General features: G+C 40.1%; 1 protein-coding gene across 1 annotated transcript in view; it reads left to right on the top strand.

Annotated features, from left to right (window-relative positions):
- Positions 1–1,019: 1,019 nt before the first annotated feature.
- LOC138968367 (sodium- and chloride-dependent glycine transporter 1-like) overlaps positions 1,020–16,527 on the top strand; it is a 108,177-nt gene continuing 92,669 nt past the window's right edge. The window contains exon 1 of the mRNA XM_070340922.1: positions 1,020–1,405. The gene's annotated coding sequence lies outside the window, so the exon portion shown is untranslated. The remainder of the gene's footprint in view (positions 1,406–16,527) is intronic.

Raw genomic sequence — 16,527 nt, forward strand, 5'->3', positions numbered from 1 at the left:
TGATTAGATAACCTTCTCAAGAGAGAAATAGTCAGTAAAATGGCGGAGGGTGGATAGGGGAACAGGGGGAGGGGGGGGGGGGGGGTCGAGTGAGGACAGTCCAATTGTTCTTTCTGTGGCCAGGAATATCTATTGAACTTTGAACTACTACAGGACGAAAGTTCTTTCTCAGCGGCAGCGCTTTTTTTTTAACATTTTTTTTTTTACTTTCTTACTTTTCAATAAACAAAATATTCCAGTTGCGGTTTGTTCATTATGCGCCAGTGTGTTCTGTGTATGCATGGGGTACGTGAGAAGGATTTACTATCACTGACGTTGGCGTTGAAATGACGTTGGCGTTGAAATGACGTTGGAAAAAACGATGGTGAGGCATTTTTTTATGATCTCCGATATTGCACACGGAACGTGCGTAGGTAAAAGAGGATTAACATATTTCTCGAACTCTTTTTTTCCTGCTTTTATTGGCTTCCATTCAGGTTTTTCGGGGAGGAACAAACTTAAAATGATGTATTATCTCATCTCATATATATGACTTTCCATCCTTTACATTTTGCCTTCGGCTTCCCTTTCATTTTCTCCTGCTTGTGTGGGGGAGGGGGTGTGTGGTAATGTTGTTGAATAACACACTTCGGGAGATGGATTTCAGGCATTCTATATTGTGTCCCTTCAGACTTGATTAAACAGGAGTCTTTGCTTTCTTACTTTGTGTTAATAGGTGTTATTTCTTTCTGTCTTATTTTCATTCTTTCTTTTTTTCTTTCTTTCTTTCTTTCTTTCTTTCTTTCTTTTTTTTATTTCTTTCGTTTATTCAATTTTTCTTAGAACAATAGTAAAGGCAGGGGCCTGAGATTTGTTTTTAGCGGGGTTCTTTTTTTCATTCACGCTTCGTTGTTGCTGTTCTTTGCTTTGTGGTTTGTTTGGGGTTTTGGGGATTTTTATTTTATTTTAATTTTTTTTGGTTTTTTTTTTTTTTTTTTTTTTGGGGGGGGGGGTCCTTTGTGTCTTACGTCTCTCGGCGTCTTGTACTTTCTATGCCACCGTCACGTATCAATTTTCTGGGCTAAGCCGTCATCACTCCGACTGGCAAACGCAATTACGTCTACAATCTAACGTCACTCCCATCTCTACCCCCACCACCGAAATCTGCAACCATGAACTGCTTCCATCAGCCCACAGGTTACAAGACATGCGCAGTAGCACTATACTCAGTCGCGACAACATCCAGCACCATTTGGTCCCCTCTGTCTCAGTGGAGCGATGCCAATTCCAGAACAAAAGAGCGTGCAGCATGATCTCCGGTTCACAAAAGTGATAATTGGGCAATAAAGCGGTTTTCTGTTATTTGCTAATTATCCGGTGATTTATTCTGCTTTTTTCAACTTTGCCACGTCAGGATGGCCGATCGGTAAGTGAGATTGTTTTCGTTAATGTTGCGAATAAGTAATTAAATGTTTTTCAATTAGATTCATGAAACTTAATGTCCTAAAATGTTGATGATCGAAACAATTGCTTGTTGGGCAGAATAAAGGAAGGTCAGAAGAAAATAGCTGAAAATATCTTGGCATGACAATAATTAACTCACAAATATCCAAAAACAAAATAATGGACTGCCAACGTTTCAAAATTTTGAATAAAAAAAACAAGAAAGGTATGTTGTTTGAACGTTTAATTATTGACAAATGAATTATTAATTGTGAACGTAACGTTTTGTTTTGTCAACAATTAAACGTTCAAACAACATACCTTTCTTGTTTTTTGATTCATGACAACTCACACAAAAGTCAACAGAAGATCGAGCCAGTGCGAATTGAATATTATTGTGAACATCTGCCATGCTCTTGAGTCTATTCTGCTTTTAGCTATCGCCCCTTTTCTGCTTTTGTCAATATCAGCGTTTTCCTTTGCCAGCTTTTATGTGTGAATATTTTGTGCACCTGTGCTGTGTATTGGACTGTCACTGTATGCCTGCATTATTAGTTGTCAGTAATTATTACATGTGCTGATTGCTCTCTTTGTCTGCGCGCGTATAGTATGTTGGTTATGTTTGGTCATAGTATGTTTGCTTATGTTTGGTCGTTATCTTTGCCTGTGCGTGTATTGTATGTTTGGTCGTTTTCTTTGCCTGTGCATGTATAGTTTGTTGGTTATGTTTGGTCGGTTTCTTTGCCTGTGCGTGTATAGTATGCTTGGTCGATGTATGTATTGTAAAGCGCTAAGAGTAGACATTTTTCTAGAATAGCGCTATAAAAGTTTGCATTATTATTATTATTATTAAAAGCGGCGATGGTGTTGATTGGTGTATGCACACCACTGCGCGGATCAAAGGAAACGTGACGGTAGCGCTGCCAGGCGCCAAGCCAGCACAGGCGTTTGGAACAGACTGTTAGACCTCTCTCTATGAGTGTGTGCTCTATATTTTATTATTGTGTGTGTGGGGGTGGGTGGGTGGTTGATTGTCGGCAAGTCAACACAGGTGTTTGTGACGAAGAGTGGGAAAGGAAGACAAGAAATTGTTTGCGTGCAGGAAGAGGATAAAGTAGTGTGTGTGTGTGTGTGTGTGTGTGTGTGTGTGTGTGTGTGTGTGTGTGTGTGTGTGTGTGTGTGTGTGTGTGTGTGTGTTCCTGTGTGTGAGTGTGCTTACTGTCAGTTAGCCAAAACTGCAATGGTCTTCATTACTAACTATTTTGAACAGAAAAGAAGACTCAAGGAAGAGAGAGAGACGAGAGAGGCACAGAGAGAGAGGAGAGAGAGAGAGAGAGAGAGAGAGAGAGAGAGAGAGAGAGAGAGAGAGGGGGGGGGTGGAGAGAGAGAGAGGCAGACAGACAGACACACAGACACAGACACAGAGAGAGACGAGACACAAAGACAGCCAGACACTGAGAGAGAGAGAGAGAGAGAGAGAGAGAGAGAGAGAGAGACAGAGAGAGAGAGAGAGACAGAGAGAGAGAGAGAGAGAGAGAGAGAGAGAGAGAGAGAGAGAGAGAGAGAGAGAGAGAGAGAGAACTGTAAGTATTGACAGCGAAGATCGTTCAATGCATCACAGTGAAATAAAATGTGCATTTCATCCTCAGGTGCTTTTTTCGCAGAATGGGCAAAACAAGTCCTGTAGGGTATGTGGGGAGTATCTCAATTTATGTGAGCGTAATTCGGACACGCCAGCTCTGAACCTAATGAGCACATCTCTTATATGCTTATTTTTGACAAAAGTAAAATATGTTTCCATGCAAACAGATAACTTAAATACGCTGTAAACCTCAAACCTTGCGCTGGTATTAATGCGCTCTTGCCAATTTTGAATATTACAATCTATTAACCTCTGTCTAAAACGTTTCAAAAAAGCTTTCTCGCATTGAACACCTTGGTTTTCCCACACACATCCGAAACCAAATTTATACAAAGTTAATCTTACTTGGGATGTCCAACAAAACTTGCCTTGCCTGTGCAAATACAACTGCATATTATAGGCTTTTTTAGGGAGTCTGGAATCATTCATCTTGACTAGGCGTAACTAATATTTTATACATGCAACATGAGACAAAATGTACAACGGATAGCGACCAGTTTCAGCATATGCTATGTCGTTTGGTGTTTTTGGCGCCACGTTTAAAATCTTTTTAAGCGCAAACGTGTGAATGATCTTCTCTATCTGTGTTTGTGGGTAAAGACCCCAAATTTCTGAACCATATAACAGGATAGGCTGTATCTGAGCATCAAATAGTTTCAAAAACAGGTTTGGGGAGAGAGAGAGAGAGAGAGAGAGAGAGAGAGAGAGAGAGAGAGAGAGAGAGAGAGAGAGAGAGAGAGAGACCGAGACCGAGACCGAGAGAGAGACCGAGACCGAGAGAGAGAGAGAGACCGAGACCGAGAGAGAGAGAGAGAGAGAGTAGTCTGTATCAATGTAAACATTGAAGGAATATAAAATAATCAATATTTGTTTCTAATTCGTGACAATTTGTGAATAGCCTGTGCTTGGAAGCAAACATGAGCAAAGAATTCAGTCACTGAAGTTGCCCGAAGGCTGGTAGCGACCATGAACGACCCGTGAAATTACTTATAGAATTTACCAGCCTCGCTTTTATGTTCCGTAGGGTCAAGGCTAGGTCAGGCAACATCTCAATCATTCGCCATTTGGCACCAAGTTGTGATCATCCCCCAATGACTGAGGCAGGTGGACAGAAGCTCTATGAGTGTTTATTTGTGTGTCACTATGTGTGTATGTGTTTGTGTGTGGGGGGGGAGGGTGTGTGGGTTGGAGGGAGAGTCTGTGTAAATATCAGTGTTTTTTGTAATTGTAAGTGTGTAGGTGTATTTCAGTGTGTGACAAGTGTGCGTGCGTGCGTGTGCGTCCGTGCGTGCGCTTGCGTGTACGTGCGCGTGCGTGCTTATGTGAGCGCGCGTTCGAGCGTGCATGCTCCGCGTGTGTGTGTGTGTGTGTGTGTGTGTCTGTGTGTGTGTGTGTGCGTGCGTGCGTGCGTGCGCGCGCGTGTCAGTGTGTGTGTGTGTATGTGTTTGTACTCCCACGTGCAAAGTGTGTTTAACAGGTTATCAAAATAAAAAGTCCGTATATAGTTCAGTCCTTATATAGTTCAGTCCTTATATAGTTCAGTTCGATCTATCATCAATGACGATGACCTTCATGGAACTAAAGCTTCAGTCCACTAGTAGAGCTCACAGTAATTTTGCAGCGTCTGTCCGTTTTGGACGGTACGCTCATTATTATATATAACTATATACTCGCTTCTATCACGTGTGACCGCTTAATGAGCACGCTGGTGATTATAGGGGACTTGATGTCAACATAACTGGCATATGCCGGCAGTTTCCTGTGCACAATCACTGACAGAATGGCCGCCGGGTAACTGACCGGTGATTGAGTCAGTCAGTGTGTAATTTGGATGAGAGAAAAGCAAGCTTGTAGGGACGGTCTAATCCACTGTAGATGGCCAGGTCTGAGAGAGTGATCCCAACTGTTTTTACGGAAGTTTATCCAGGGCTCCCCACGGACGCCCCTCCTACAGGGTCCATGGTCCCCCACTTTCACGTTTTACAGTGTCCATGGACCCCACTGCAGAATGTTAAAGGGTTCTAAGGATCCAAAAGCCGAAAAGTCCTGGTGTACTTATAAAACATTGTGGTCACGCACAATACAATAGCTGACGATTGCAGTCTGAAAAAGTATCTCCGGTACGCACAATAAAAAAAAATTAGTGCGTCCCAGGACCCGCTCTTTTTAAAGTTTAGTGCGTCCCGGGACCCCCTCTATAAATTTCCAGTACGTATTTTCGGCTTCTTGTGCGTATAGGACACAGGGACGCGCACCTTAGGGAGCCCTGGTTTATCCATATTCGGGTCGCCATTTGGAGGTCAGTTACAGTGTCAAAGGCATCCGTGCAAACAAAATTGGTAAGAAAACGGGGGTGTCGTTATTAGGAGGGATCGTTATGGGAGATTCCACTGTATTATCTCACTCCTGACCAAATCTGTAGTGGTTAACTTGATCGTTGATACGGACAGAAGGTACCTAAGCCTGGCTAATTGGAAATCACATTATCCGACTCACGAAGTGTTCGATATTTCTCCCAATCTGTATATCATTTCATGTATTTTTATTAAAAAATCTGCCATACGCTTTTCTCACCACAAACATGTTATGTTTCGAGCAGGACACTCTGACTCATACTTCATTGTTTGTTGATGTGCTAACTGAATTTTATATATATTTTGTTTGTATTAACATTTAATCACAATGTGACGAAATGTACACCAGAAGACCGAGAATTGAGAGGAAGGTCAGGGTATACACTGAGCACAAAAAGTTGAGGATATTTTTTTCAGTGGTAGAGCCCGGATGTTAAACACCAGTCTGACATGTTAGGTAAGACACCAAATAAACTTTCTGATGTAAAAAATGTAAAATATCGTTCAGTTATAGTCACCGTTTTGACGGTTGAACGTGAATCCTGCCGTGTGTAAAAAAGACTCAATTTTTTAGGGTAAGCGTACTCAAGAACCTGTGACGTCATACCCAAATATTTCTCAAACCCAAGAAATAAATTTGTGAGCCGAAGACAGGAATATCTTTAAATACACCTATGTTTCTGACCAAACAACTGCTGTTTTACAACTGGGCAATACCACTCATAAAATAGACCGGCACGGTTGGCCTAGTGGTAAGGCGTCCGCCCCGTGATCGGGAGGTCGTGGGTTCGAACCCCGGCCGGGTCATACCTAAGACTTTAAAATTGGCAATCTAGTGGCTGCTCCGCCTGGCGTCTGGCATTATGGGGTTAGTGCTAGGACTGGTTGGTCCGGTGTCAGAATAATGTGACTGGGTTAGACATGAAGCCTGTGCTGCGACTTCTGTCTTGTGTGTGGCGCACGTTATATGTCAAAGCAGCACCGCCCTGATATGGCCCTTCGTGGTCGGCTGGGCGTTAAGCAAACAAACAAAAAAACTCATAAAATATCCTTAACTTGTTATGCGCAGTGTATGCATGCATGTATCTATGAAGAAAAAAGATGTGTTGGCATATCACATGTTTTCCATAATTATCTCGTGACAACATTTTTTTTTTTGACGCAGCATGATCAGTTTTTAGGACAAAATAATAAGAGTTATAGTTTATTGTTACGTGTCAGAACATAGCTACCTGTACAATGAATACTGCTCTAACATTGCATCTACAAATGAGTCATTGGTTTGGAATTTAATCAACGATCAAACTTAGGGAACTACAATAGTATTATGCAAAATTAATAGTGTAGTTAACCGGCATATAAATTGGAATTATTTATAAACATGCACACTGTTGTTTCAGTCGCTACAGATAAACATGCACACTGTTGTTTCGCTACAGATAAACATGCACACTGTTGTTTCGCTACAGATAAACATGCACACTGTTGTTTCGCTACAGATAAACATGCACACTGTTGTTTCGCTACAGATAAACATGCACACTGTTGTTTCGCTACAGATAAACATGCACACTGTTGTTTCGCTACAGATAAACATTTGATATTGTGTTGGTTTGTAAGCCACATGCTACTCTTATTTTGTTTTCATGTGTTTCATTTGTGTGTGAAATATAAAGACGCGATTTAAGAAAAGAAAAGAAAGAGGTATTCAGTAAAGAGGCGATTCAATAGATGAAACATTAACACATGCATGAAGAGTGAGTCACATGTTACACACACAGCACGTGTTGTTCTGGGTTAAAGTAGAATGGGCATAGAACGCCAATAACTTTGTGGTATATGCTGTACAGATCTTTCACAAAATGTGTCATTGGAGCAAGCTGTAGACATACCACAATGGTGAGTCATGGAAGATCGAATTTAAAAGGTGCTGTAAAAGAATGACATTCAGAACACAATAATGAATAACAAATATAAGAAAAAACAAGGACAGAAAAATTCGCACGCTCACATACACACACACACACACACACACACACACACACATACACACACACACACACACACACACACACACACACGTACACACATACACACACACAAACAGACACGCGCGCAAACGACCTTGTTCTCTTTCTCTATTTTTCTCTTTTTTCTATTTTTCGACACTGTCTATCTGTCAGTCTATCTCTGTGACTGTCTGTCTGTCTGCCCGTCTGTCTGTCTGTCAGTCTGTTAGACTGTTTTTGTGTTCATCCAACATTCTGTATGTCTTTTTGTCTATTTTTTAAAGACAGAGACAGAAAGAGACACATACAGATGAATAGAGAGAGAGAGAGAGAGAGAGAGAGAGAGAGAGAGAGAGAGAGAGAGAGAGAGAGAGAGAGAGAGAGAGACAGAGAAGGGGGATGTGGAGAGAGAGAGATTGATTGATTGATTAAACTTTATTACAGAAGGATGGAGATTTTAGGCGTTGCCTAGTCTTACAATCTGTCCTTGCTAACTAACATGAATACAAAACAGACATGAAAACATAAGAGCAAAAGAGGTTGACGGCAAAAATAATCGTACATATGATAATAAATGGCATTTAAAGGCAAAGAAAAAGTTATAGTATTTGATACTATTAAATACAATAACAGCAATAGAAATATGAAAATAGAAATAATGGTAATGATGATGATGTCATAACGATAATAACAATACTGACTGAAAAAAACCCACAAAAAAACCGGATGATGATAAGCAAGCAACAAACAGCAAGTCAAGTGTACTCAAAAGTAAAGTAAAAAAAAAAATTTAAAAAAATTTAAAAAAAGTCACGAGCACTAGAAACATAATTATGGTCCAAATGAAACAACAACGGCAAGCAAGCAAAATAACAAACAGTAAGTCATTTGTATTTTACAAAGGATACCGACAACATAGCAAAAGGAAGAAAAGAACTACAACAAAGGATATACCAACACAACAGTAACAACAGAAACAGCAACCCTGAAAAGAGACTGATATAAGATAACCGGTATGTATGATAACATTAGGACGGTTTAATACATCGGAGTAAACCCATTTTGAATCACCACTAGGTTACGATAACGGTGGAACGCTCCACTTGGAATCAGATTTGAAACAAATGTCTGTGTATTTGCTTTTTAAAGGCTTTGACTGATGGAATATATTTTAATGCTGTTGGAAATGAATTCCACACTGATGACCCTGAAAATGCAAGACTAGACTTGTACAAATCTAGTCGGGGGCGAGGTGGAATGAATTTACTAGAACCATACCTGTTGGTTGCTTTTTGAAACAGCGACAGAATGTACTCTGGGACTTCCTTGTTCATAACTCTAAACATGAATAATGATTTATTCAGTTTAAGCTGCTGGTTCAACGGAAGGAGGCCAAGCAGTTTCAATTTTTCGTCAGTAGTGACCGATGAGTTAGGTATCAAAAGTTTAGCTGCACGACGATGGAGAGAATTCAGTTTGATCATGTGAACATCACTGCAGTTGTCCCATAACGTAGAAGCATAACTTAAATGCGAAAGAATGTGTGCATGATAAAATAATTTAAGAACTGAAGTGTCGACATAATATCGTAGCTGCGAGAATAAGAACATGTTTCTCGACAGCGTTTTGTTTATATTGTTTAAATGACATTTCCAGTTTAGCTCAGAATCTATTGTGACTCCTAGAACCCAATGTTCACGCACTTGCTCAATCGGTGATGATCCAAGGAAGGTAAGCTTTAGAACAAGTGGGGCCAGCTGATGTTTCTGTCTAGAAGTGATTACCATACTTTTGGTTTTTGCAGGATGAACTAGTACTATCATAGTATTAGTGTTACACCAAGTAAACATTTCATCGAGGCTTCTTTGAAGTGATGACTCTAACACGTTCAGATTTTTTGAGAAAGTGTACACAGATGAGTCGTCAGCAAAAAGGTCATTGATAACACGAGGATCAGAAATATGGAGTGGCAAGTCATTAATGAATATACAAAACAAAAGTGGACCAAGAACGGAACCTTGAGGAACCCCACTTGCGACACGACCTGTAGTAGACAGTTTCCCATTAAGAAGGACATATTGCTTTCGATCACTTAAATAAGAACGAAAGAAGGCTAGAAATGGAGACTTAGGGAGATACGTGGATAGCTTTGAAAGTAATGTAGTATGGTCCACTGTGTCGAAAGCTTTCTTGAAGTCGAGGAAGACAGTGCCCACTGAGAGAGAGAGAGAGAGAGAGAGAGAGAGAGAGAGAGAGAGAGAGAGAGAGAGAGGGAGGGAGGGAGAGAGAGAGAGAGAGAGGGATAGAGAGAGAGAGAGGGAGAGAGAGAGAGGGGGGGAGGGAGAGAGAGAAAGAGGGAGAGAGAGAGGGAGAAAAGGAGAGAGAGAGGGGGAGAGAGAGAGAGAGAGAGAGGGAGGGAGGGAGGGAGAGAGAGAGAGAGGGATAGAGAGAGAGGGAGAGAGGGAGAGAGAGAGAGAGGGGAGGGAGAGAGAGAGAAAGAGGGAGAGAGAGAGGGAGAAAAGGAGAGAGAGAGGGGGAGAGAGAGAGAGAGAGAGAGAGGGGGGAGAGAGGGAGAGAGAGAGAGAGAGAGGGGGGGCTAAATAGGGTCAGTGTGGCTACTCACTCAGTTCCAAACCTCGTACTTTTGAGTCAATCCCCGAGCGTAAAATTCAAACCATTAAAAATGAAAACTTTAAACTTTGTAAACTTATCACCCTCATATCTCAAGCCAATGTACCCCAAAAATGAAAGAATTCGCCGATCAAATTTAGGAGGATGTTAGTGGGTTTTGGGGGTCATCTTGTACATTTCAACGCGAGATTTTTTTATTTTATTTTTTTCATTTCTTATTCTTCAAATGTTGCGGTTGGTGTGTGTGTGTGAGGGGGGGGGGGGGGTAGTGTTTTTTGTAAACAATTGTTTAACAAAAGAGACAGGGTTTTCATATTTCAAATGAGTATTTTGATTTTGTCCGCCATCGTGTTAACTTCTTTTATGTTTCCCCTTGGATTCGTTAATATTAGCTTTATGCTTTGGTTCGATTACTCAATGTTGAACATTACATTATTATTACATCACATCTTTATGCTTTGGTTCGGTTACTCAATGTTGAACATTACATTATTATTACATCACATCTTTATGCTTTGGTTCGGTTACTCAATGTTGAACATTACATTATTATTACATCACATCTTTATGCTTTGGTTCGGTTACTCAATGTTGAACATTACATTATTATTACATCACATCTTTATGCTTTGGTTCGGTTACTCAATGTTGAACATTACATTATTATTACATCACATCTTTATGCTTTGGTTCGGTTACTCAATGTTGAACATTACATTATTATTACATCACATCTTTATGCTTTGGTTCGGTTACTCAATGTTGAACATTACATTATTATTACATCACATCTTAATGCTTTGGTTCGGTTACTCAATGTTGAACATTACATTATTATTACATCACATCTTAATGCTTTGGTTCGGTTACTCAATGTTGAACATTACATTATTATTACATCACATCTTAATGCTTTGGTTCGGTTACTCAATGTTGAACATTACATTATTATTACATCACATCTTTATGCTTTGGTTCGGTTACTCAATGTTGAACATTACATTATTATTACATCACATCTTAATGCTTTGGTTCGGTTACTCAATGTTGAACATTACATTATTATTACATCACATCTTTATGCTTTGGTTCGGTTACTCAATGTTGAACATTACATTATTATTACATCACATCTTTATGCTTTGGTTCGGTTACTCAATGTTGAACATTACATTATTATTACATCACATCTTTATGCTTTGGTTCGGTTACTCAATGTTGAACATTACATTATTATTACATCACATCTTTATGCTTTGGTTTGGTTACTCAATGTTGAACATTACATTATTATTACATCACATCTTTATGCTTTGGTTCGGTTACTCAATGTTGAACATTACATTATTATTACATCACATCTTAATGCTTTGGTTCGGTTACTCAATGTTGAACATTACATTATTATTACATCACATCTTTATGCTTTGGTTCGGTTACTCAATGTTGAACATTACATTATTATTACATCACATCTTTATGCTTTGGTTCGGTTACTCAATGTTGAACATTACATTATTATTACATCACATCTTAATGCTTTGGTTCGGTTACTCAATGTTGAACATTACATTATTATTACATCACATCTTTATGCTTTGGTTCGGTTACTCAATGTTGAACATTACATTATTATTACATCACATCTTTATGCTTTGGTTCGGTTACTCAATGTTGAACATTACATTATTATTACATCACATCTTTATGCTTTGGTTCGGTTACTCAATGTTGAACATTACATTATTATTACATCACATCTTTATGCTTTGGTTCGGTTACTCAATGTTGAACATTACATTATTATTACATCACATCTTTATGCTTTGGTTCGGTTACTCAATGTTGAACATTACATTATTATTACATCACATCTTTATGCTTTGGTTCGGTTACTCAATGTTGAACATTACATTATTATTACATCACATCTTTATGCTTTGGTTCGGTTACTCAATGTTGAACATTACATTATTATTACATCACATCTTTATGCTTTGGTTCGGTTACTCAATGTTGAACATTACATTATTATTACATCACATCTTAATCATCATCTTAACAATGCATGAACCTTTTTATAATAACTATTGTTTTTGTAAGTTTTAACCCGATTACAAAATCAGAGTTAATTTGTTATTGCTTTTGGCAGTGTAAAACGTGTTATATGAATATATTTCATACATGTGATGTATAATGTCTTATATGTCTAAAAGGGACAGGTTGGAATATTAGGCATCGCCTAAAACATTCATCCCTTCGCAAAAAAAAGTTTGGTATCTAAATCTTAATCTAACCCAGACAAAAACACATACATACCTGGCATTCCTAGCATACCACTTAAGCGGGAAGTAGCCTCTAATCGATTAACCTCGGGCATTCTTCTGTGTGTCACCCAGATACTCTCTCGGCTCATCGAGTGTTTGAGATACAGAGGCCAAAGTTCGATGTGAACAGAATGTCTACGTAGAGGCTTGCATGCCTATTGGTGTCAGTGTGAACGAATTTCGTCATTTTCTCAATGCAGATGTGGATTGATAGGACGAGAACCGGCAACCAGTCCTCGGATCCCGCCCCCCTGTCTCCGCCTCTCTCTCCCTCTGTCCGTTTGTCTCTCTCTCTCTCTCTGTCTCAGTCTGTCTCTATCTCTCTCTCTCTCTCTCTCTCTCTCTCTCTCTCTCTCTCTCTCTCTCTCTCTCTCTCTCTCTCTCTCTGTATCTCTCTCTCTCTCTGTATCTCTCTCTCTCTCTCCGTCTGTATCTCTCTCTCTCTCTCTCTCTCTCTCTCTCTCTCTCTCTCTCTCTCTCTCTCTCTCTCTCTCTATTAGCGACCCTCCTCGTTCTTCCGTTTTCTTCCTCACTGAAACCAACTTAAAACACGACCTTCACCTTGCCCTAAAGATGTGGACTTAATCGAGATCCGGACGAATGAATTAAGAAGAAAAAAAAAGCGGATCCTGTTTTAACAGTTTCAAATTTGTTCACGTTCCTTCAATAACCTTGACACGAACTTCGTTGCGCGTTGTGGCCTTGAATGGGGATAGGTCGCGAGCGTGGCACGAGCGTGTAGGGTCGTGGACGTAAACTTATTTAAAAGAAATAATGGCGATCCCTTAGACGAATTTCGGAAATAACTCTGTTCGTATTATATTTAATTTTTTCCGGTTTTTTTCAAATGTTTTTGAAGTTAGGAAAAAAGTTACTTTCCCTTGTTTTTTAAAACAATAATAACCAACCAACCCTTGTTTTTCCTTGCTTGTCCGTAGAAGGTACACGTGACATTTTAGGCTTGCCTCAGTGTTTCTATGGAAACAAAGGAAAGCAATTCTTCCACAACCTATAACAACTAAACAGAGTTATTTCTGAACATCTTCTTTTGAGAAGCTTTGACACAGACAGGCAAACGGACCGAAGGATGGTAATCAGTTGATGTACGTTTGGTCGTTTAGGCCGTTCTTAACTGACCCCAAAGTTGACTTCGCGAAGACTTTTATTTTAAATTTCGAATTCAGTTCGAGAGCTTCGTGAAGTAGACTTTGAGAAGTCAACGACGCCCAATTAATATCATACTTTACTACCTGATTGAGTGTATAATGTACCTGCTGCTTATTGTGGCAATGATATACAGGCGAGGACAGGTAACTTGACGAAGGCAACAATTGACTGAGAGTACCGTAGAGCATGACCAATCACTCCATAGAAGTACCGGTGTCCAATCACCTTTGATTATTTGTCAAATCTTTTTCCACTTTACTTCTTTCTGAATTTGCTTTGCTTGGTTGTTTGTGGTTGTTTGTGGTTGTTGTACTTGCATTGTTTCTGTGTGTGTATGTTTCAGTTTAGCTTTTTGTTGTTGAGAGACAGAGTGTCGAAAATAAGGAATTTTGGGTTTGCAATAGGAATATTTACCGAGAGTTTCACTCGCAGAACATCTCTTAAAATGCTACTTGGGGTTTAGGAGTGGTATTATATACATCACTAGCGATCGGGCACTTCTCTTATGCACGTTTCTTTTGTACAGGTGATTTAAAAGCTCACACTGTACTGGCTTAAATATATAGTATGCTCAAATATAGCGCAAGGCATATTTGTAAATACACATATTTGTTGCCGGCTAAAATGGGAACTTGGCATTACAGGAGCCGTCACAAGGACGTTTGTGAACGACGTCATTGCTGTCGACGTCACACCACTACACTTTATAGAGAGGTGGGTCAAAGATGGCCGCTTTTAGGTTCATCATTTGCATGTCATTGTCCGATATGAAAGCATATCATCCCGTCGTGACATTAACACCATAGGCTTCAAACTCAGCCCATTATTAGCTAGCTCATTTTGGGGTGAATGTCCCCCCAGTTATGCTCGTGTCACTTTCTGAAGTCGGTATCCAAGCATGCATGGGCGTCGGTGTAAGTTCAGGTTTGAATCATAAACTGTTAAGGACATTAAGATAAAACGAACATCTGCAGAGCGGAATGTCTGCTCTTTGAGATAACGATGTGAGTACAACCTAGGTATTGTCCACGTTGGTCTTTTTTAATTTTTTAATTGTTTTTTTGGGTTTTTTGGTATTTATCTCTGAAAAGGCCACAATGTGCTTACAACTCAACAGTTAAACACAGGCTGAAAGCTCGAGAGAAGATAGTTTAGGGGCGGGTGCTGTGTTTTACATTTGGAGGTAGAAGGAAAGCACTAGCCTTTACCTGAAAGGAAACATTATGGGGAATGGGGTGGCGGGTACACGATGGTTGTTGGGGGGGGGGGGGGGGGGGGCAAAAGGGAGTGGTTGCAAAAGCAAAGTACGTTTTCAAAGTTTCTCTTTTTGTCTGGGCCGGGGGAAGGGGGAGGGGGAGAATGGCCTTCCCAAACTTCCTTCTTTCGTGACCATTTTGCCTACATGATCAACATACACCCCCCTCCCGCTTTTTTTGCCTCCCGCCCCAGCCAGTTCTCAATACACACCGAAACTGCACACGGTGACATGCACTTTCTGACAAACCGGGCCGGCTCAGACGGAAAGTTACCCAATCTGACGTCATGGCTCACGTGCCAGGGGTCAAGGTCAAGGCCGCTGGGCCTGCCGTCGAAATTTTCTTTACAAAGAGAGAAAAATGGTGTGTTAAACAATGGTTAAACTAACAGAACATTGCATGTGTCCATGTGCTACACAAAGTGTCGCTAGCTCGTTGGAGTCTAATCTAATCTGAAACCTGTGATATAGTCGATGGTGACTTTTAACAAAAGAATTTAATCAGCGAGATAAACTTGGGTTTTGTGTGCAGCAGTTTATCTCGCCCTTGCGCAGTTATAATTATCTGCCCGTCGCTTCCGCCGATCAGTCAATAAGCGACTGATATGAGGCGCGTGTATCTGCATCGTTACACTGACACAATCAGTAGAGTGCAGTCTGACACGCAGTCAAGTCAAGTCAAGTCAAGTAGTCAAGTATTTCAGTACCGGTACAGTGCAGTATGACCTTCACGTTCTGTTTGCCTCCACATGTCACTTCATTTGCTTTAATTTTACTAGGTTGGTTTCTACGTCACAAAACGCAAATGGTGATCCATGTTTTATAATATTATTGGGAATTATTTTGTTTAAGAATAAATTAGTGTGCTTTGGAAAATTCCATTGACGAGAGCTTAAAAAAAAGGTTGTGTGTGCAGATTAGACGCTGGCATGTTGCTGTGCTTCTGTGCAACTTTCCCACTGCACTGCACATGGTTGAAATGATAATCTTATGACTTCTTGCCTGTCAGAAACACAGTTTCACTGTACTGCTAAACTCTTACAGATACCATGTTGTTTGTTGTTGTTGTTGGTGTTGTTGTTGTTGTTGTTGTTGTTGTTGTTGTTGTTGTTGTTGTTGTTGTTGTTGTTGTTGTTGTTGTTTACACGTAATCACAACATCGTTGAATCTAGACTAGTTGTTTTTATTTTTCTTCGTGCTGTTTCATGTTTCTATTGTTTCTCGTGTTTATTTTGTTTGTCAGACGATGGATATTCACGCAGGGTTGTCATTTGGGTGTATAGTTATATACTGGAAAAATAGCTGCACAGAAAATCGGGGGGGGGGGGGGGGGTTAAAAAGCGATTTGTGTTTGACAAGGTCACAGTCACGAGTCGGTACGAACGTCTTACAGGATTGGGCAGTCACACTGCGTGTAAAAATGCCTAGCTTCCAAAGGAAAACTATTTTCAACTATCACTCAAAATGTGAACAAAATAGCTGACCGGTCACTGAGTCTCTTTTTGGCTGGAGGGGGTGGAAGTGGAGGAGGAGGGAGGGGCAAGAAAGGCCGAAAACTGGGCTCTCTGTTGTATTTTAGTACAAGAGAGTATGCAATATACCCGTATCCGATCACTGAGAGCTTCTTTTTTTCTCAGCAAACATACAAACAAACAAGCACATAAACAAACAGACTACAGACACGTAAACAAACAAGCACCTAAACAAACAGACAAACAAA

This window comes from Littorina saxatilis, linkage group LG6, assembly GCF_037325665.1.
Source record: "Littorina saxatilis isolate snail1 linkage group LG6, US_GU_Lsax_2.0, whole genome shotgun sequence".
Taxonomy (NCBI): Eukaryota; Metazoa; Mollusca; class Gastropoda; order Littorinimorpha; family Littorinidae; genus Littorina; species Littorina saxatilis.